At 41.8% G+C, this 21,914-nt stretch overlaps 1 protein-coding gene across 4 annotated transcripts in view; it reads left to right on the top strand.

Annotated features, from left to right (window-relative positions):
• UNC5D (unc-5 netrin receptor D) overlaps window positions 1-21,914 on the top strand; it is a 550,803-nt gene that overhangs the window by 1,212 nt on the left and 527,677 nt on the right. The gene's annotated exons all lie outside the window — the stretch shown is intronic.

Genomic DNA, 21,914 nt, shown 5'->3' with positions numbered 1-21,914 from the left:
AGGGAGCTGACGGTTGCTGGCCATCTCCATTTCGCCTAGTGAACTAGATATTGGGGTAATGAATAAAGATGTGTCGCCAGAGCTTCATGGTACTTCCTTTTTGGAAAACAATCATGCACGTACTCATGCAAGCTCATACAATCTTTTAGCCAGGATCATTTGCACAGAAATCTCCACCCTTGCATGCATTTGTGAGCCTCACAATGTTTTAATTAGTAAAATCACAGTGTCTGTCTCCCATCCCACCCCTGTGGCTTCACTCTTGTCTTCAGGCAGTTCAGGGTTACACCTTCAGTGTCTGAAATAAGCCTTCAGTAGGTAGCTGATTGTAAAGTCTTGTGTCGGCTTCTGTGACTCTTCTTGTCTCTCCACCACAACCACACCTGTCTGTGTTTTTTGCAACAATCCCCCCCCCATTTGTCGGGCTTAAGGAAAGGAATGCTTGCAGGAGGCACAAGACATTCCGGATCTCTCTAATTATTACAGCTGAGCTGTTATTTTTAGGTACCTTGGACAGCAGCTCTGCTTCAGAAAATTGGAACTTTTGACTATGGCAAGGGAGTAGAGGGCAGCCTCTGTTTTCCCCTCCCTGCCCAAGAGGGTGGGTTGATGGAAAGCAGCTGTGCACATTAAATATATTGTAAATCAAAATATGTGGGGTGTGTGTAGGATAAGGGCTTTGACCCTGTATTACACAGCAGGAACATTTGGATCTGAATGCATCAGAGTGGGCCCTAGTTGGCATCTGAAATCATTCTTCTCTCTCAATACGTAGCAGTGTTGCACACTTCTCTCTGTAAGCTTTCAGAAGCACCTTAATTGTTGTTTACCACCATGCTGGATCCTTAGGTACCTGACTGATACAGGGTTGTTTTTAGACATTACTATGAGAGAGAGTGGTATCACTTAGCTTTGTTGCAGACCTTTTCTTTCCTGCATAGTGTTTGGATATAGCGCTAGCTGGAGCACTTAACCCCAGCTAGTGACCCATTGAGCTGTGATATTACAGTTTAGGAAGTCTTATTGGAGCCACCTTGGATAGAAATTGAATTCCAGTCACAGTTCTTCTTTATGGAGAGTTCAGAGGTAAGTGTGTGTGAGGTGGAGGTGTGGGGAGGTGGATGTTTTTTTTAATGGTCAGGTTAATCTTAGCCTATTAGCATGCATGTGTACACAACCTCTTCCTTCTTTCTTGCACTCCCTTTTTAATAGGCATGGGTTGTATCTACCTACCTTTCATTTCAATGAGTCTACTGTGAGTAGAACTAACATTGGATACAACACAATTGAAAGTACATTGTAAAGCAGAGCCTAGAAAGTGCCTATTTCAACCTGGGTTTTTTCAACTTCTTGATGGCGAAGAAACTGTAACTTTGAAGTGTGCATGTCAAATTCCCAAGTGCTCTTGCTCTCAAAAGTCTATGACTTCTCTTCTCTTTCTCTCCCCCCCCCCCCCGGAGACTAGAACAGCATTGGTGGTATTTTAGAGCATGTCTCATTCTGAGTAGGGCTTCAATATCTAGCTGGAATGATGGGCCAGATGCACCGGTTAAAAACCTTTTGATTACTAAACAAACAGTGCCACTGGTTAATAAGAGCATAGGAAGCTGTCTTTTATAGCAGGTCAGACAAGTAGTCTATTCAGCCAAGTATTGTATGTCTAGGTTGGCAGTTGCAGTAGCTCTCTAAAATCTTAGATGGAGACTCTTTTCCATCATCTGCTATTTGATTCCTTTTCACCTGGAAAGCTACAGATTGAATTTAAGGCATTTTTTATCCAAAGCTTGAGCTCTACCGCTGAGTGATGATTTCTCATCATCCAATTGGGTAAATTTTTATTTTTTTAGAAATATAATATTTAGCGTGCTATTCCCTTGCATGTGGCTTTCCCCCACCCCCATCCTCACTTAGCAATCAGAAAAGGGAGCTGTGCTGAAAATTATACTGGCTGAAAGGAGTACCAGCTGCAGGAGCAAAAGAAAGGTAGAAAATGCTGCCCCTTCATACACCTTGGACTTTCCAAATGGAAAGGACTTGGTTTGCTTGAAATCCTGGTTGCAGAATGTTGCAACACTATATTCTGGTTGCTCTAAGGATGGAGTTGTTGGGGCTTGGGTTCCTACAAATCCAAAGTTATGTTGTCAATATGAAATTGCAAAATCCTAACCATTAAGACTTAGGGCTGTAGCTGACTGAATTTTGATACAAAGTAGACCTATTTAAATTAATGAACCTAAGTTAGTCATATCCATTAATTTCAATGGGTCTGCTCTGAGCAGGACTAACATTTGATATAATATGTAGTGCCACATGGCTGCCCGAACAAATGTTAGCTAAACACTGAAAAAGAGAGGCTTTTGTTTGAAAGAATTAATGGGCTGAATTAATAGCATGTTTTGTTGATGGAGAAGCTTACCCACTGGCTTAAACGAGCAGAGGCAAAGTTTATTCACCTGAATGGTATGATTGCTTTGCCTTTTAAAGACAAAGATTCTCAAGATGGTTCTAAGTCTGGTTAATGTTCTTCTTTAAACACTTTCTCTGTTAAATTGTCTTTATGATTTAATCTCAAGGTGGCAATTGCATTCTAGGATGTGTTGCTTTTCTTTTAGTATTTAAGGACATATTTAGTTGACATTGCTGTGATATTCTTTTTTTCTCATTGGGTACCTGGAATATAAAAAGGGCAGTTAAACACATGCACACTAGGTTTATAATGTTCTAAAAACATTAGAACTTTAGACCAGAATGTTGGTCTAAATGGGCCTTTGGCCTGAACCAGCAGGACTCTTATGCTGTTAAAGCATTATGCTTGTTCTCTATAACGTCTTCAGTCATATGCAAACTTATGTGAGCTCAGTCAATGTTCATATGATTCATCAGCTAAGATTAATCTGGTGACAGCACTGGTTCTAAGTAACAGCCAAAATATTTTTTTCCTCTGGCTTTGCAAGACACCTTTATACCCACAACATTACCAGATAGTCCTTTGCATGGCTTCTGATTTATGGTTATACACACCCAGCAAACTCATTCAATGGAGTATGTCAGGGTCTGTGAGGCCAACCAGGTACTGGAGTGCAATTTCCTTTCTCTCTAAGGCCTGATTAAAAAATACCAAGGGCAGACACAGCTATTTAGCATCTCCTTCACACTTTGTGAAAAAGTACTTTGTGACTTCCATGTGCTGATCTCGAGACAGGCAACTTTTATTCCCATTTTGTAGGCAGAATGAGGACTGAACTGGTGACTTACCTAGCACATCCCATAAATTTAGAATGAAGAGTTGGACCCATAGTCAAAAACTCTGCCATAAATAAGGTTGTGAGAGGGCACTCCTTGGAATAGGTGGCATCCATACTATTAGAATTAATATATCAGACCTAGATATGTCTGGGGATGGCATGCTTAAGAGGAATGTATTCCAGCTCCAGCAAAGGCTTGCTGGGTCCTCTTGAATAAGTCAGTTTCTGTATTTAAAAAAATGTGGGTAACTGATAAATTTTAGCTCACAATATGCTGTAAATCTGAATGAGATAAAATTGTAAAGATACTTGCATACTGAACGGTAAATAGTTACAATGATAAATAATAAGGTTTTGCCCACCATGAAGGTCTTGAAGGGACTGGAGCTTGTCACTAAGAATTAATGTCAAGTTCACACATGTTCCAACATGCCAATTTTGTGTTTTTTCTATTGTTTTTCACAAAGCGTGACATTATCTGTGGTTACTTTAATTAAACCTACAACAAAAACATAACACAGACCACTGGAAACCAGTCATGCGTACAACTCTCTGTTGTAGACGGGCTTTCTTTGTGTGAATGTTATGGATAGTCTTAAGAAGTAGTAAAATCACAGGAGGAGATAGTCCACATGCCAAGTTGAGGGAAAGGCAGAAGAGCCTTGCTGTCTTGCAAGTTTGCCATGCCTGTCCTCCTTGGAATGGAAGGTCAGGTTGGACCATTGGGTTGCTATTGAAAACAGCAGCACCCCATCCAGTTCCCCTTTCTCTCTGATATTCAGTTAGGGAAATAGACAATGTGGTGACGTCTCAGCATACGGGAACTGGATAAAGGCTTGCTGTCCTAAGGTGGGGTTAAACATTACAATCCTCATCACTTTTAACTGCTGATAGATCCATTACTGTATGAATAGGAATACACTCCTAAGCTAATAGTTGTAACACTGGCAACATTTCTTTTTACATTTTCTTCTTTCTGAAATAGGGATCAATATTCATTATTGGCTGAGAACTGCAAGGTACTCATATGTCTGGTCATGTTTGGATATTGCCTGTGCGTGTCATGTGTGTGAATGGGAATGGCAGACCTCTTAATCGAGGACTTTGCTAGCTTCTGAGATGTTTTTGCTTCTCTACTTTGTGTGATGCTGTTCTCTGTAATGCTGCTTTACAATCCAAAAAAGCATGGGATGGCGATCCCCTGACACAATGCTCAATCCTCTTCTGCCATGGCTGGACTTACAAAATTGGTGCAGAGCACTAGCATCTGGATTGTCCACAAGCAACAAGCCAGTTAAACTTGAGGCCACAATGTAAAAGGTTCCAGGTTTTTAAACTCTTTTTTTAAAAAAGTGTTTTTAAATTTGTATATTTGTTTTTAATGTTTTTAATTGTTGTAAACCACCCAGAGAGCTTCGGCTATGGGGCGGTATACAAATGTAATTAATAATAAAATAAATAATAATAAATAAATAATAATAATTATTATTAATAATAATAATTAATAATAATAATAAACAACTCGCAGCATCTCTAGGTAGGGCTGGAAAAGATTCCTTCCTGAAACCCTGGACAACCATTGCCGGTCAATGTATGCAGTAGTGAGCTAGATGGATCTATTGGTCTGACTCGGTGTAAGTTAGTTTTGTACAGAGTGTAAAGGCAAGCATGAAGGGATCCCGTTGCCTTGCATTTTTTTGTTTGGTGAATGGGAAAGATGGGAGAGGAGGTATGTACCTACACAATTTTTTTTTGTGTGTGAATGTGAAGTGAGAGTTGAGACCACTGTTGAGCATCCAGCATTTCCCTCCTGGGTGCTCTTCCCAGCCCCCATTTCATGTGAGGCCCAAACGAGGCACCTCAAATCTGTCTTTGCATTTAACCTATCATTCTTCTTCTTTTAAAAACCAAATTGCTTCAGCTGAGAAAGGGGGGGGATGGATCAAAGGAAAGATGTGGTCGGAATTTAACCCTTCCCTGCAGTGGTCCTGAGAAAATGGAGCTACTGTAGCTAGTGGTTGCATTGAGAGGAAATTTCCCTACGGTGGCACCAATGTTAACTATACGGTTACTGTTAAGTGTGAAGTTTGCTTCCGTTCTTCCTCCCTGTGCGCACTTGGAGAGAGTAGCTCAGCCTGGGGTAGGCAACCTTTTTTATCCTGAGGGCTACATTCCCTTCTGGGCAGCCTTCGGGTGGGGGGAGTGTCACATGCCATGGATGGGTGGGGCCGGAGGCAAAACTGGACAGGGCAATGAAGGCAAATGCTGCCTTTGTACAGTAGGTTAGTTCCTGCACGCTCTCACTTAGCTCTCTGTCTTCCATCCGGGCAAGCAAGAAGCGCAATCAGAGCTCAAGGATGCATTCCAGCCAGGCAAAAGCACTTAAGGCGTCTGCAAAGCCTGAGGTGTAGCTCAGGACGGTGTCTGTCCTGGGGAGAGTCTCCAGAGCCAAATAAAGAGGTCCGGAGGGCAGCATTCAGCCCCCCAGGCCTGAGGTTGCCCACCTGTGAAATGAGCCACTTTTGCTAGGATCTGCCACATTGTCTCCTTTCATGATTGATGTTCAAGTGGCGAAATGTTGGCTCATATAATTACTTCCATAGCTAACTGCAGCAGGCAAGGAAGACAAACACACACACAAAACCAAAACCCCCAACCCTCTATTCTATTGTACACTAAGATGGAAAATTACTTGTGGTACAAGGATTCCCTTGAGGAAACTTGATGCTGTCCTTTCTCCCTCTCCCTCTCTCCCCCTCCCCTCTGTATTTTTAGCCATGCTTGTTGTGGAAACAGGGAGAGGGGTTGAGTTTAACAGTAGAATCTTAACACCAGAGGCTGCTGTTTCTTTTGCTTTACAGGCTGTCGGTACTTTTAGCGGAGCAGATGGCTGGATTCATTTATAGCAAATAAGAGCTTATTTCACCCCCCCCCCATTTCTGCTCTTAAAGGACTTTAAAGCCCTGTTTGCGTGTTCTGCTCACTGGGAGAGTGGGGTGCATTGTGCTATTTTCACCCCCCCCACCTGCTACCCTCCAACATTTGGAGGGTGAATGTCTGAAGTTCAGAACCTCTTCCCCTTGTGGAAGCTCCCTGTGTGATTTTGAATCCTGCATGTAGGGTTTTGGTGGAAGCTGGTGCATTAGGGCAAATGGGCCAATGCCCCACCAACCTCAGTCTGCCTTCAGCCAGCCCCCACCTGCCTGTTTTCTTATTTGCATCCAGTCCAGGGGATGGCACTGCCTGGGCAGCTTCCTCTTCCTTCGTCTCGGCATTGCCTTTGTGCAATTCAGCAGGGAGGAGGATGGGGCGAAACCAGAATGCATTGACTCTGCCCCTCATCTGCTCTGACTCCACTTACTGTCGGGCTCCCTACCTTCCAGCCTATCAGTCCCAATGGGCACTAGCCATCGCTGTAGGTTTTACAGATAAGCAAGGCATCCAGAGAGGGCTTCAGTGTCTTCCAGCTTTACTTTTTTATTATAAATGTAAATGTATTGCCTTCAAGTCGAGTCCGACTTATGGCGACCCTATGAATAGGGTTTTCATGAGGCTGAGAGGCAGTGACTGGGCCAAGGTCACCCAGTGAGCTTCATGGCTGTGTGTGAATTCAAACCCTGGTCTCCCAGGTCGTAGTCCAGCACCTTAACCACTACACCACACTGGCTCTCCCCTTATTATAACCACCTACAAATCAACATTTCTGTCTCTAGTGTATACTATATTTGCTGTTATATGCCTTCAGGTTGATTTCGACTTATGGCAACCCTATGAATCAGCGACTTCCAATAGCATCTGTCATGAACCACCCTGTTCAGATCTTGTAAGTTCAGGTCTGTGGCTGGAATTGATCCATCTCTTGTTTGGCCTTCCTTTTTTTCTACTCTCTCCTGTTTTCCCCAGCCTTTTTGTCTTTTCTCGTGAATCATGTCTTCACATTACACACATCACTTCTGCTGTCCCCCCCCAAAAAGCTATGTTTACTCCCACCAGCATGCATGCAGCTAGGACAATGATGAGAAGTCTGTGCCTCCCCCCAATATTTCTGAAACCCAATTCAAAATAGTCGCAGCAAACATGGCCAATTAACAACAATAATGGGAGTTGTAGTTGAAACACATCTGGAGGGTCATAGGTACTGCGTTCCTGGGCTAGAGTATCTATAGTTTGGTTTTTTGCCAGTATATAACATATAATGTATATTATATATAACACACACACACACACACACACACACACACACACACACACACACACACACACACACACACACACACACACACACACACACACACACACACACACACACACACACACACACACACACACACACACACACACACACACACACACACACACACACACACACACACACACACACACACACACACACACACACACACACTGCTATATGACATATGCTACAGGGCTGTATTTGAATGACCAGTAAGTCCGGACGCTGTGGGTGTAAGTCTCTCACTCATGCTTGATGATGCTTGGTAGTGTACCTGTGCTGCTGTGAACATGGCACCGATATGATCATTTGTTTATTACAGCATTTATATCATGCCTTTCCTCCAAGGAGCTCAAAGTCATGAGGTGATGGTTAGAGCACAAGGGCTTCATGTTTCATATGGATAGCAAGGTTAAAACCTATTGCCTGTGAAGGCCACTGAGAGAAGTGCTGAGATGGCTTCCAAATTGGCGTGCATTTACTTGGGAGAAATAGATTTGGAGGGGACTTGAAGAATTGGAAGATGCACTTACAAGAACATAAGAGCCCTCCTGAATTGGACAAAATGTGCTTTATTTAATTTCGTTTATGAACCGTTTTGCCATAAAGCAGCCTACTGCAATTTAACAATAAAAGCATAGTCTCTCTCTCTCTCATATACAGTACATATAGCCATCCCTTGCTGTTGTCTTAGTGGTGGGATCATGATCATCATTCCTTTTTAAAGCCCTCTAGGTAAGTGCTTCCCAAGCTTCCCCTGCCCCCCATGGACTACTTGAATGTTGCCAATGGTCTTAGCAGGCCACTAAATGGTTTTTCTGTTATAGCAATTATAGTGCGCTGTGTTAGAAGTCAGATTGCAATAAAATACAATATAAGAAATAAAAATCATTTAAAAATCAGTATGAATATTTAATCTGGACATGCCACAGACCATCTGAATGAAACTTGTGGCCCACTGGTGGTACATGGGCCACAGTTTGGGAACCCATGCTCTAGGTAATGGTGTTGGTAGCGATAGTATTAATATTTCAAGTATGTATATACTGCTTTTCATCAAAACTCAAAGATGTTTACAAAGAAAATGGAACAGCAGTATTAAATGGTACAGTATATAACTCAATGAAAAAGATAACTCATCAAAGTCCATACCGCAGAATTCAATTCAATACCCACACAAATTCCACATCTGCTAACACAGCCATACCTCAGTCACATTGGCCCGTGCTTAACAGACCCAAATCTACCCTCCTTCCCTCTAGCCAATGATCCTCTCCCAACATTCCCCTGGGTATATATGCAGAAAGACTGTAGTACAACACTGGTTGGCTAGTGAAAACCACATTTAGACTGTAATCCTCCATTTACCTATTGAGTTTAATAGGACTTGCTTCTGAATTAGGATTGTGCTGTTAATCTAGGACTCCCCCCATCCCAATAAAAACCTCTCACCATGCACCCAGACACTCATTCACATCCAAATAAGGTTATTGGTTTGTATTCAACAAGGTCCTATTCAGAGTAGATCCACTGAAATGAGTGAACCTAACTTAGTCATGCTTATTAATTTTAACGGATCTACTCTGAGTGAGACAAGTATGGAATACCACCCATTGTCTATGGCTGAGGAAACAGCCTCTCACCCTAGTCATCATCTGCCAGTTTCCTGCTCCTGCCTGAGAAGTGGTCAGATTCCAACCTCTCCTCCCAAGTGTCTTGCGTTCTAATCCTGGGACAGTGCTGCATATCCTCACACTCAGCCAAAACACAGACCCCCTGGGTGGGATTGCCCTCATAGCACCCCAAAGCTGCTGTGGCTCTTTATTTGCATGCACTCTACACCTGATCTATGGCCCTTCAGTGAGTATATAGGAGAAGCAGGACTGTACCTGTTTCCTCCATTCCTGACTTGAGCTTGGCTGACAGTCATGTGCTCATCGATGGGCATGCATTTAGAATGTGTGAAAGGGGTTTATGTGCTCCTCTATGTGATTGAGAATCATGATTGGCCCTGTATGTATACAGTTGTACCCCTTGCAGGCCCCTTGCACTTCTTTCACTGAATGAGCAGACATCAGGAGTGCATGGCTATGGTGTGATGGAGTGGTGCCTGCAGGGGACAACCTGTTTCCTTACTCCATGCATTCACTGAACATGTTTGGGTTCATATGTATACAAATACACTCTGCTATTTCTGAAAGGTCCTCATGTGGATTCCACCAACAGCCACTTCTGTTCAATAGCTTTTCCACATGGGCTTGTAACATGTCATTATGTGGATCCTCCACATTGCATGGAGAGTGACACTCCAGTTGTGGGCATCTAAAGAACAAATCCATCTCAGCATTTACATTTTCAAAAAATATTTTATTGGGGGGGCAGAGAGGGCAAGGCACTTTGTCATAATGAAGACAATGACCTTGGCAAGAGTTAAAACCTAAAGGGATAGGTTTGATCTTCACCAGAGTTTTTGAAAAATTTCTGTATCTTGAAAGACTTGAGTGATTTAAGCACATGGTTGAGTAGGGTGTTAAGGAAATATTTTATTTATTTATTTATTTAGACTATTTCTATAATAAAAATATCTCTAAGCGGTGTACAAAAAAGGAAAAAAACACAATAAATAAATATCATTGAAAATCAATGGGAATTGAGTGACCTGCAACAAAGTGTTGCAGTGTGAAGGGGTACTCTTCGGGATTCTGTCCACTCACTTCCCCTCTTCCCCAGTTTCAGTTCTCCCCAACAGTCAGGCTGCAATCCATGACTCCCGAGTGTCCAGTTCTCATCCAGCTGTTTTTTTGGGGGAGGGGCTTTTTCCACCTTACACCTTTTTTCCCAAAGTTTTTTTAGTTTGACAAAGCTTGCAGTTCCCCCAAGTTGTGCGTGAGCAACGGCACCCACAGCCCGAACGAGTGAGTGAGTGAGAGTGAGTGAGTGAGTGAGTGTTTTAACTGCCTGACTTGGCAAGCGAAAATGACTTATCTCATTCTGAATGGGTTTCCCATTGGGGTGTTTGCTTCCTTGCTATATCAAGTATAAATGTGCTGACTTATTGCTTTGGAAGCAAATAGATTTTTCACAGGTTCCCATGGGTGTTGGATGTCCAACTGACGGAATAGCTTGTGTGCAAGTAGTGCGAAAGGCACCCTGCAATGCACATTGTGTGCAAGTGAGAGAACAAGGGACCATGAGTGCAAAGGGTGGCGACACTGCTCATAATCTGATAATCATATGAAGCCAAGTTAACAATGCCATGTTTCTCTCTGTCGCTCTCCCAGTGAGATGGAAGGTGGAAATGTTTTAGATCCCAGTTTCCTTTATCACAGACATCACTAAAAGTCAGAGGTGGGGAACATCCCTGGGGGCCATATTTAGGCCTCCTGGCCTCCCTGTCTGGCCCTTGGGATTCTTTCCAGGCCATGCCCATCATCAGCTGCACCCTCTTTCCCAAGGCCTCACCCCTCACTAGCCTTGCTTCATATCCGAGTATTTTGGCTTGGCTGGAACATGTCCTAGGACTCTGTCAATACCTCTAGCTCGTCTGTATGGAGGGCAGTGAGGGGTGTATGAGTGTGTGCAGAAACTACTGTTTATAAAGATAAAATGTATATTCATTGCTCCACCCACTTTTCCCTCAGCCCCACCCACTGCTGCCATGTGGCTCCCAGAAGATTGCCCTGAAGGGAATGAGGCCCTTGGGCTGAAAACTGTCAACTGCTATAAGTCAATCTTTCCTTGGATATCCTGTTCGTAAATATGAATGGAGATAGATTCTTTAGAAGCTGCTGTTCATTTTCCATGTTACCAATGTTAGTTTTTATCTCTACTGATTTTAAGATCTCTCTGATTATGCTTCAGTTTGAGTGAGAAATGTTATTTCAAAAATGTGAGTGCCTTATACTTGTTGGCTTATCCTGATTCATTTCTGGCAGGCTTCCGGTGTGAGATCTCACAAGCTATCGACTGTGAAATACTATGAATACTAATTGCTGTTGCATGTCAGCTGTCAAGTAGTAACTGTCAAATGTTGAAATCAAATGCCATTGGATGGCAAATAAAGAGATCAAATGTCGGAATACTCTGCAAATATTTTGAGTAGTCCAAATGTATACAGAGAATATTAAACATCCAAACGTTAGGATGGTAATGTTGAGGAAATTGTTTTGGACTAGGTGAATTTGAGCTGTATTGGAAATATTTAGGTGTTACATCAGAGGTAGACAACCTGGTGCCCTCTAGATGTTATTGGGCTCCAACTCCCATCACCCACAGGCAGCATAGCCAATGGTCAGGGATGCTGGGAACTGTTGCAAATTTGCCACCCTCACCCTCTTTGGAAGAAACTTGTGATGGTCTCTCCCAGAGCGAGGGAGATTTCTGGACATGTGGGCAAGAGTGCCCAATGAGGAAGGAGCAGGTCAGCCTCATATTTAAAGCTGTTCCACCCTCACATCTCCCTCTTTTGTATAGTGGTACTTTTTTTGCCGGCCCTTCACAGTGTGGGGTTCTGCTAGTCTCTTTTCTGGGGCTGAGTAGAATTTTTGGAGGGAGCTCCTGATTGATGTGTGTGGCTCCTCTTTTTCACCTACTCCACAAGGTGTTTAACTTCTTGATGTGGTTGCTTTGGTTCAATTGGCATTCAGTGTGGGCAGGTGAGTGAGATTAAGGCCTTATTTGACAGTTGTATTGACATTATTGGATTGGGGGCATTCTTGATTTATCACCTACAGCCTTGGTGGTACACGGGGGTGCCCTTAGGCTTGCACTCATACATTGGTGGATGCTGGATAGTTGGGCCTGGGTGTGCATGTTGGGTTCACATACTCAAGGCTCACGTAGTAAGGAGGGAGAACCTTCCCCCCATCCTTCACTGGGATTCATGGGATGTGGCTGCTTATATGCCCAGGAGTCTTTGAAGGATGCATCCCTCAAACTTCTGAATAAAACTCTCTGGTACTTAATTGGCTTATCTTCGCAGGTCTTAACTTGTTATATTTAAATAAATATAGCCTATAATACTCTTTTTCATGAGAGCAAATGAACTTTCTGCCAGTGACCAGTTGCAATATCTGAATGGCCCATTTGCAATATTAAACCCCTGCCCGGAGGTCGCTGATTCATACGGTCACCATAAGTCGTAATCGACTTGAAGGCACATAACAACAACAAACAACAGCCTGGAGGTACCCTATATATCATAGATAGTCAATGTGGTGGCTTTCTGATGTGGCTGGACTCCAACTCCCATCATCCCTTACCAATCTGGCCTGTGGCCAGGGATAATGGGAGCTATAGTCCAATCTGGAGAGCACCACACTGCCTACCCATGCTGCATCCTTGCTTTTGACTTCCAGATGTCTTTTGAAGACTTTTTCTTCTGATAGGCCTATGCAGTGTTTAAATCCTGTTGACTAGCCAGTGATTTTTTGGTGCTTTGTTCTGGTTTTAATGCTTCTTTATATATTATTGTATCCATAATGGTATAACATGTTGTATGTTATGTGTGCAATACATATATTGTATATATAACATACAATATGTAATACAATTATGTTTCATAAATAAAATGTTTTATGTTTTCATAAATAAAATAAATGTCAATCAACAGGAAGACCTTCCTGAGGAAGGAGCCATTAAAGGACAGTGAAAACTGGTTCTTTCATCTGTATTAAAATTGCATGGTAATGACACATGTAGTACATTTTCTTAAGGGTGGTAGTCAATGCTAATCCTACTCAGAGTAGACTCATTGCAGTTTATAGGCATGACTAACTTGAGTGACAATCAGCGCTGCTCCTGCAGATGATCTTAGTGATTGAGCTGGGATATAAGGGTTCAGGCGATCCCTAAGGTAACCCGGAGCTAAGTTGTTCAAGGCTTTGTAAATTAATACAAGGGCCTTGAACTTGGATCAGTAGTAGATGAGCAGTCAGTGCAGATGTTTTAATAATGGTGTTGCATGTTGTCAGTCATGTGACTCCAACCAGCAGTTTTTACAGCTGGAAACAACCCTAAGTCTTTTTCTACCATGCAACGAATGCAATACTTGTGTGGGATGCCAATAAATCTTCCTTCCCAAACAACTCAGGGAAGAACACCGAGTGGACTAGTGTTTTTCTATATTTTGGAACAAATAACTGCTTACAAGAGTGGTATATGTCTCTTGTAGCACAAAATAAAAGTAGTAGTATTGTGTCACCTTAAACTTTAAGGCTTAAAAAGGAACAAATTTATTATGGATATTGTGGACCTAAGACAACTTGTAATCCAATACACACTTGCCTGGGAATAAGTCCTGTTGAACCCAGTGAAGTTTACTTCTGAGCAGACATGTATTGGATTGCACCCTAAGTTGTATTAAATAGGCACATCTTTTACAGTTGCACATAGGTGATAATTTACCTAGCAATGCTGAGATGATTATATGCATACGGTGTCGGTGGTTGGTTGGTGATCACTCATGGCCGAGTAAGATTGTCTTCCAAGATAATTTGGTTGGAAGATGCCTCTGCATGAATTTGTTTTATGTGGGGAGATTGGCGCACGACGATCAACACACAATCTTGACAGAAAAAGACTTTGATCCAATGGCATGGGTACCACGAAGATTGGAAGTCTTTTATCTGCTGCAGCCTTCATCTGCCTTCACAGCCGTTGTAACATACACATTGTTATCCTCCGTCTGTTCTGCTGTTGAGGTCATTCTTGGATCGTTCTTTGTCTGGTTCCTCTCCCTCGACCTTACCGCCATGGGTGACCACCATTCACAAGAAACAACCACAGATAGCACAGATATTCTGGCATTGCTAAGTTAATTCCATGGAAGCTCAAGTTTTGGCTGTGAGTCGGGCAGCGCTGTATCAACTCCATCTGATACGGAGGCTATGCCCCTACCTTCCCAATCATCTGCTCCCATCAGTGGTACATGCCCTGTTCTCCTCTCGCCTAGACTACTGTAATGTGCTCTACCTGGGGCTACCCTTGAAAACGGTCCGGAAGCTGCAACTGCCTGATTAAAGGCAGCCGCCGGCGAGATCATATCACTCCAGTGCTAAAAGAGCTGCACTGGTTACCAGTTGCTTACCAGGCCCAATTCAAGGTGTTGGTTTTGACCTTTAAAACCCTATACGGTTTCGGCCCAGTCTATCTAAGGAGTGCCTCCAGCATCATCAGCTATCCCACCCAACAAGATCAACCTCAAAAGACCTTCTCTCCATCCCATCAGTCAAAACAGCCAAACTGGTGAGGACTAGAGAGAGGGCTTTTTCAATTGTGGCCCCCACCCTGTGGAACTCCCTCTCAAATGATCTCTGCCATGCCCCTTCTATGATGAGTTTCCGCCGGGCCTTGAAGACCTGGCTCTTCAGGCAGGCTTTTGGGGTTGGCTAGATTTTATCTTCATTGTTTTTAGATTTTCAGTGTCTAGGTATTATATGCCTATGTTGTATGTCGCCCAGAGTGGCTGGACAGCCAGCCAGGTGGGTGACTAATAAATTCTATGAATAAATAAATAAGTAAAATAATTCGAACGTGTGGTGTGATAGAAATATATCTCCGGTTAACCGACAAGTGATGGCATGGAACTTTTTGATTGATTGGTTAATTAGCTGTTTCATGTTGTATTCTTCCTGTGAACAAATGAACTGTTTTAGTCTGTTCACCATTAGGAACCACCTAGAGTTCAGTGAAGAAGGAATCCAAGATTCATGGAATAATGTTGGGAAAACACTGTTAACCTTAAGAGTTTTTTTAGCTAATGTGCTGATGAACCTTTCGTTCAAAAGCTTCTATCAAAATGAATAGTTGCAAACTATAATGCGCATGGAGACTAGTTGTTTTTCTTCATTTAAATACAATCACCAGAAAGCTAATCATGCTTCAGTCTTTCATCAGTTTTAAGAATGCATTCTATCTTGTCATGTGGCATCGCAAGAGAAATAAGTGGGGTCATGCCTGACAAAAGAGAAATATCAAAGCATTTTATTTTTCTTTTGAAATGACAAGCACTTAAAGTGGGGGGAAAGTTTCTTTAAAAAAATTCTGAATGCATTTTATATGTCGTTCAATTCTGCTCCTGGAACTTTGAGTATTATCAGTTTCTTTCAGGATATTATCATAGCAAGAGATTAAAGTCTTCTAAATTGTGCTTGGCAAGAACTCTTTGTGATACAACACAAATCCACCTATTCTCTAGTGCTTATCACCTCACATATCCTAGGGCATTTTTGCAATCCATAAAACACTTGGAGCAAAACTCCTTTTGAAATGGAGAAATTGCAGGCAAAGCTTGTGTTTGCCTATTAGTCTGAATGTGGGCTTCATTTGCAATTAGAGCGGCTAGCCCTGGAATTGGCAGAGAAGGACCATAGCTCAGTGGTTGAGCAGCTGCCTTGGATGCACACGGTCCCTGGTTCAATCCCTGGCTGTGCTGAGCCAGATGGACTAATGGTCTAACTTGGTATAAGACACCTTCCTATGTTCCATTTCCATGTGTCGGGTTCACATATATGATTGTGGTGTCACATGGCATAGAGAAGCTCATATGCCACAGTAAATTAATCTTTAAGGTACCACAGAACAAGTGATGGGGGAGAAATTTGGGGTTGTACCCACTGTTAGTCCGACTCAGAGTAGGCCCATTTAAAAATATGGGCACGAATACCTTTGGTCTATTGATTTCAATGAGTCTTCTCTGAGTATAACTTACTTGGATATAGCCCATGGTTTGGTCCATGTTTAGATGTAACCCTACCTAATTTGCACTTCCCAAAACAATATGCAACCAAAATCCAGCTATCCTTTGAAGTTCACACTTCTCTGAATTTTGCAGTGCAGTTCTCCAACCCCAAAGGTGTACAGAATGCATATATTAGGGGAAAACTTTTTTTAAAAAATGTTTTTGAAGTTGTTTTGTTTTGGTGTATTTTAAGGCCTGTTTTTATGATGATGTGTTTTTAACGCCCCTGTTTGCTGTCCTGGGCTCCTGCTGGGAAGAAGGGCAGGATATACATCAAATAATAAATAAATAAATAAAAGTGTGCATAAAAATTCAAATATTAGTGAAAACAACATACCCATATCCATTCTATTAGGGAAAAATGCTTGTAAAAATGTGTATATTGGGCAAAACTGCCTACAAAAATATGTGTATATTAGGAGAAACACACACTAAAATGCTGCTATGTTGAGGGGACACTTCTTTAAAAAAATTACAAACTGATTCATAAATGTGGAGAACTGAATTGATCATTGACAAAAAAATAAGAAACTGAAATTCACAGGCTGATCCATCCCTACAAACAACTCACGTTACTGTCTTGGCTGCAACAGACTTAACACAACGTTTCTTTCAGGATACATCTGTTCTGTCCATTGAGATCAGAGGAGAAGCCGTATTGTAACTGAGTTGGTTTTTATGTTGTTGTTTAGCTTTATTGCTTAGTTTTTTATGTTTTTGATGTTTTATATGTTTTGCTTTGTACGTCACTCAGAGTGGCCGGATAACTGGCCAGATGAGCGACCAATACATTGAATAAATAAATAAATCAGTAGCGAATATGCTTATTGCTAGGTGCATGATTCCATTGAAACATGATTTAGATTGCAACAAATAGTTGCAGAATTGTGGAGAACTGAATTTAGCATTGGCAAAATGAAAAACATAGAAACCAAAATCAGGTGATTCATCCACCCCTAGCTGGAATGGAACCAGTTCAGGGAGAAGAGAACCAAAAAGGGCTTTCGTCTAGTTTCTCAACAAGGGGTGGTGGGGAGAAGATGCCCCCACACTCTAATCCTATTCATGTACTCATTCTCTCTGCTGTTGCCACCCCATTGTTCAAGGCACAGGAAGGCAGTGTAGATAGTTATTTGACAGGGGATGATCCATTGCTTTTCAGCCAGAGTAGAAATGCCTGGGTTTAGTGTCCTTTTTGTTCTACCTTTCTCCACTTGCGTGGGACTTAACTTGAAGCAGGTTAAAGCCCCGAAATTTACTTGGAATGCTAGGGATCTGCCCTGGGAGGTGATGATGTGGGTTTTAGTAAGGTTGCAAAGGCAAGTTGCCAAGGGTCTCTGCCCTCAATAAAAGGGTTCCACTCCTGTAGGGAAGCTGAAGCAATCAAGTTTCTCCTTGTCAGCTTGCCATCTCTATTTAACCCTTCAGATGTGTTGATTCAAACTATTACAGCTCCCAGATGGTACCACTGAAAAATGTGTCCAGGTGGCAAGAGCTCGATCAAGCCCTGCCATCAGATTTGCAAGGTGATTACTAGGTGACTTTTCCCAGTTGCCCAGGCAGGTAGCTGATGCAGGTATTCCAGATCAGATCCTGTTCCCATTGGTGTGCTGTAAGTGATGCCTTCCCTGCATATGGAAATGTGTTTAATTTTGGCAGATGTAATATTTAGGGCTAACCTGAAATGCCTCCCCTTGTTCATCACTCCGTTTATAGGTGGCAAGTTATTTTTTTTTGTGAGTGTGATTTTGATTATTGCAGATTGGAATTTTTTTTTTTGTGTTGAGATTTAGATTGATGGTGGTACTTCAAGTGGCTGGCTGGCCATTTCAAATTTTCAGAATTGTAGCTGAGGGGTGCTATGTTAGGATTATAAAATAGAGGTTTATAAAATGATGCATGGTTTGGAGAAAGTGAAGGAGGAAAGGTTTTCCTCCCTGTCTCAATGCTAAGGATGGGGGAGAAATTTGTTTCAGTTTGTATTTAAAGGTACACCTACCAAATTTGCACTTTCTGTAACCAGGCACGGACCAAAACACAGACATCCCTCAAAAATTCTCAGTTCTCTGCATTTTGCAATTCAGTTCTCCAGCCAAGTAATGCATACAAAAATATATAATATTTGGGAGGAATGTTTTGCAAAAATGTGTATGTTAGGCAAAATTGCATACAAAAATGTCACTATTAGGCAAAATTCACTGATTAATTTGAGGACTTTTTTTAAAAAAATCAGGAGCTGATGTGGAAATGCAGAGTACTGGAAAATTGTGGGCCTGAGAGAAACTGAAATTGACAGATTCGGCCATCCTTGTTCCTAACACTAGAACCTGGGGTCATCCACAGAAACTGAATAGTGGTAGATTCAAGATAGACAAAAGGAAGTACTGCTTCACACAGTATGTAGTTCAACTATGGTGTTTATTATTCGAAGTGATGGCCACCAATATAGGTGGTGTTAAAAATGGATTAGACAAATTCATAGAGGTTATAGGGATCAATTCTAGGTTCCTTAAGCACAGTGCCATCACATCTGATTCCCATAGGTCAAGTCATGTGCCTCACAAAGGAGCAATGACAATGAGCTTTTAAATATGGCAGTTTAAGGGAAAAGCATTCCCAGTTAAGAGGATAAGGATTCAAGATTTCTGTGAGTATCAGTTTAGGGCCTGGTGAAATTCAGAAAAAAAACAGATACAATTAAAACCTACCAAAGTTAAAAGCATATAATACATAAGTAAATAAATATAGACAGATATAATTAAAAATGAACTCTAATTTAAAATAGCATTAAACTGTTTCTGATAATTAAAAACTATACTCATAAAATCAGAATAATTAAAAAATAAACATGCAAGAGCAATATGACCTCCTTTTGGGCCTATCCTTAGCCGCCTTCGGAATCAAAGGCTTGCTGAAATAAGAAAGTTTTTACCTGTCGATGAAAGGACTGCAGGGAAGAGGCCATTCTTATCTCCTTAGGGAGGGAATTCCAAAGCCTAGGGGCAGCTACCGAGAAGGCCCTATCTCGTATCCTCACTAGTTGTACTTGTGCAGTTGAAGGTATTGAAGGAAGGGCCTCTCCTGAAGATCTCAGGGCCTGGGCAGGCACATAGAGGGCGATGCGGTCTGACAAATAGCCTGGACCCAAGCCATGTAGGGCTTTATAGGTCAACACCAGCACTTTGAATTGTGTCCGGAAACAAACTGGCAGCCAGTGGAGCTTTTTTAGCAGGGGAGTTGTATGGTCCCTGTAATCAGCCCCAGTTAACATTCTGGCTGCAGCACGTTGTACCAGCTGAAGTTTCCGAGCAGTCTTCAGAGGCAGCCCCACGTAGAGCACGTTACAGTAATCTAAACGGGATGTGACTAAGGCATGTGTCACCGTGGCCAGATCAGACGGCTCAAGGAACGGATTTTTTTTTATAAAGAGGTGTGTGTGTGTGTGTGTGTGTGCGTGTGTGTGTATGTATCCTTGCTAGATTTAGTCCAGGATTTCAAGGAGCTGTCCAAGGTTCTGAAAACTATTCCCATAATAGGTTCAACAACCTGGACAGCTCCTTGAACATTCAGAGTAAACCTGAGCGGATTTGACATCAGAGCCACCAGTCTCCACTATTCTTTGGATAACTTTATGGGGCCACATGACCATGGTGGGCAGGGCCAGAGGCAAAAAGTGGGTGAAACAAGTGAAAATATCACACAAATGCATTATATTAGGGGAAGTTGCTTGCAAAATGTGCACATTAGTCAAAACTGCCTACAAAAATGTGTTGATTAGGAAAAACTAGCACTAATACTAAAGATTTTTCATGAGGATTTTTTAAAATAAAAAAATAGCCAAATGCTGCAGAAATGTGGAGAACTGAATTAAAGATTGGAAAAATGAGAAACAGAGAGGACCAAAATTAGATTAGATTTAATATTTATTCCCTCCTTTTCTATTACAGAAATATGCAAAGCAGCTTCCAATAAAGAACAAAAATAAAATATAAAATAATATAAAATCCTGACTACAGTGTAAAATATAAAGTACAATACAAGACATTTAAATTTCATATTGAATACAATGACAGGAATACAGTAATAGTAATGCAACAAGAAAAAATATATTCCAAATGCTGTTCATCTTGCTGTCTTTAGCAGAACAGAGGATCAAAGACCATATTCCAGATCCCCCATAAGACGTCTCCAAGATGCTGGACCCAGTATCCATCCAAAGGCAGCCATTCAAGGCACTAGCCCTGCATATCTGTGGTCTCCCTCGGGTCATTTTGGACTTTCCTTGGTTATCAAGCTGTGATAAAATTGACACATTCTTCCATCTCTAGGCCTCGGGAGAGTGCTAAGGGTCAGACAGAGTGGTTTGGATGGTCACACTTGGACCCCTGGCTTGAGGTTCCTGATCCCTGATATAAAGCAATAAAATCTTGGGAAGTAGCCGAGTTTCCCCATTCCAGACTATTCTGTTTTAGACTCTTCTTGTTATCTGTTTTAACTTGGAGACTGTCTAAAGTCTCCACTTTTGGCAAAAAGATTTTATAATTTTCTGACATTTAACCAGAGCAGAGATCTAATGCTATGGTAGGTGGTAACTTACAAAAAAGGAGACTTTGTAATTATTGTGTATCCTTCCTGTTAGGCTGAGTAAAATAGTAGGGTTGTGAATCCCCTTTGGACAGTTCCTGAATCCACTTGGAGTGCTTTGGAGAGATTCAGACCATATTCAAAGCAAAGTGAATTGGGTTGAAGTTTTTGACCCACTTCACAGGGTTGTGTTTGAGTTTTGATTTGTAGCAAATCAGCCATCGATGCATTTTCCCCAAAACTATAAAAAGAAATGCTCCTCTTTGGACCGAACAGAAGCAAAATGACAGTCTGAGAAGTTGAACCAAAATGATCGACTATTCAAAGCAGGTTCTGAAGTGCAGGTTTTTTTTGCTGTGGATACCTTGTAAATAACAGGTTTCTGTCCATGGATTCCTTCAGGGTCAAACTGCGCTAGGTGATGGTGGAGAAAGAAAGCAGGTAATGTAAAGGAAATAGGAAATAGATTTTCCAGGAAATGGGTCAAAGTTACTGTGAATTTAAATGGAGGGCTTGAAGGACAGCCTTCTCCCATATGAACCTGCCTTTTCTTTAGCTCATCATAGATCCTTTGTCAGATGCCTTCAGAAGTTAGACAGGCAGAGATAGGGGTCCTCCTGCTCATTTTGCTGAGTGGAGTTCCCCTCATGGCAACATTGCTCTAGAGAGGTCTGGCTTGTGTCTTCTTTTCTTCCTTTAGGTGCCTTTTGTGTGTGTGTGTGTGTGTGTGGGAGCTTTTGCAGGTGTTTGATTAAATGATGCTTGCTGTCTTCTGGGGTATATGTTTGAACTGTTTTTGGTTTTATTGTGGGTTGTTTCTAAAATGTTTTTTGTGTTGGATTTTATTGTATTTGTGGTTGTGTTTTGTGAACCATTTTGATTGTTTTTAAAAAGGAAGCAATGCGCTGTGCCTAACATTCTCTGTCTGCTAGTGCAGGGGCTGTTGCACTAGTGGATGGATGTTTTAATGTTGTGCAACAGAGAGATCCAATGCAGCAGTTGCAGTAGGGGGAACTGAGTGCATGACTGTGTAACAAAGTTATGAGCAACCTGTTTTATGCATTCTCTTGCACAGCAACATTCAGTATCCTACTAAGTGACTTGAACTTAG

Source organism: Rhineura floridana, chromosome 12 (genome assembly GCF_030035675.1).
Source record: "Rhineura floridana isolate rRhiFlo1 chromosome 12, rRhiFlo1.hap2, whole genome shotgun sequence".
NCBI classification, from domain to species: domain Eukaryota; kingdom Metazoa; phylum Chordata; class Lepidosauria; order Squamata; family Rhineuridae; genus Rhineura; species Rhineura floridana.
Note: the sequence above shows the minus strand (reverse complement) of the source record. Positions and strands in the feature narration are given on the sequence as shown.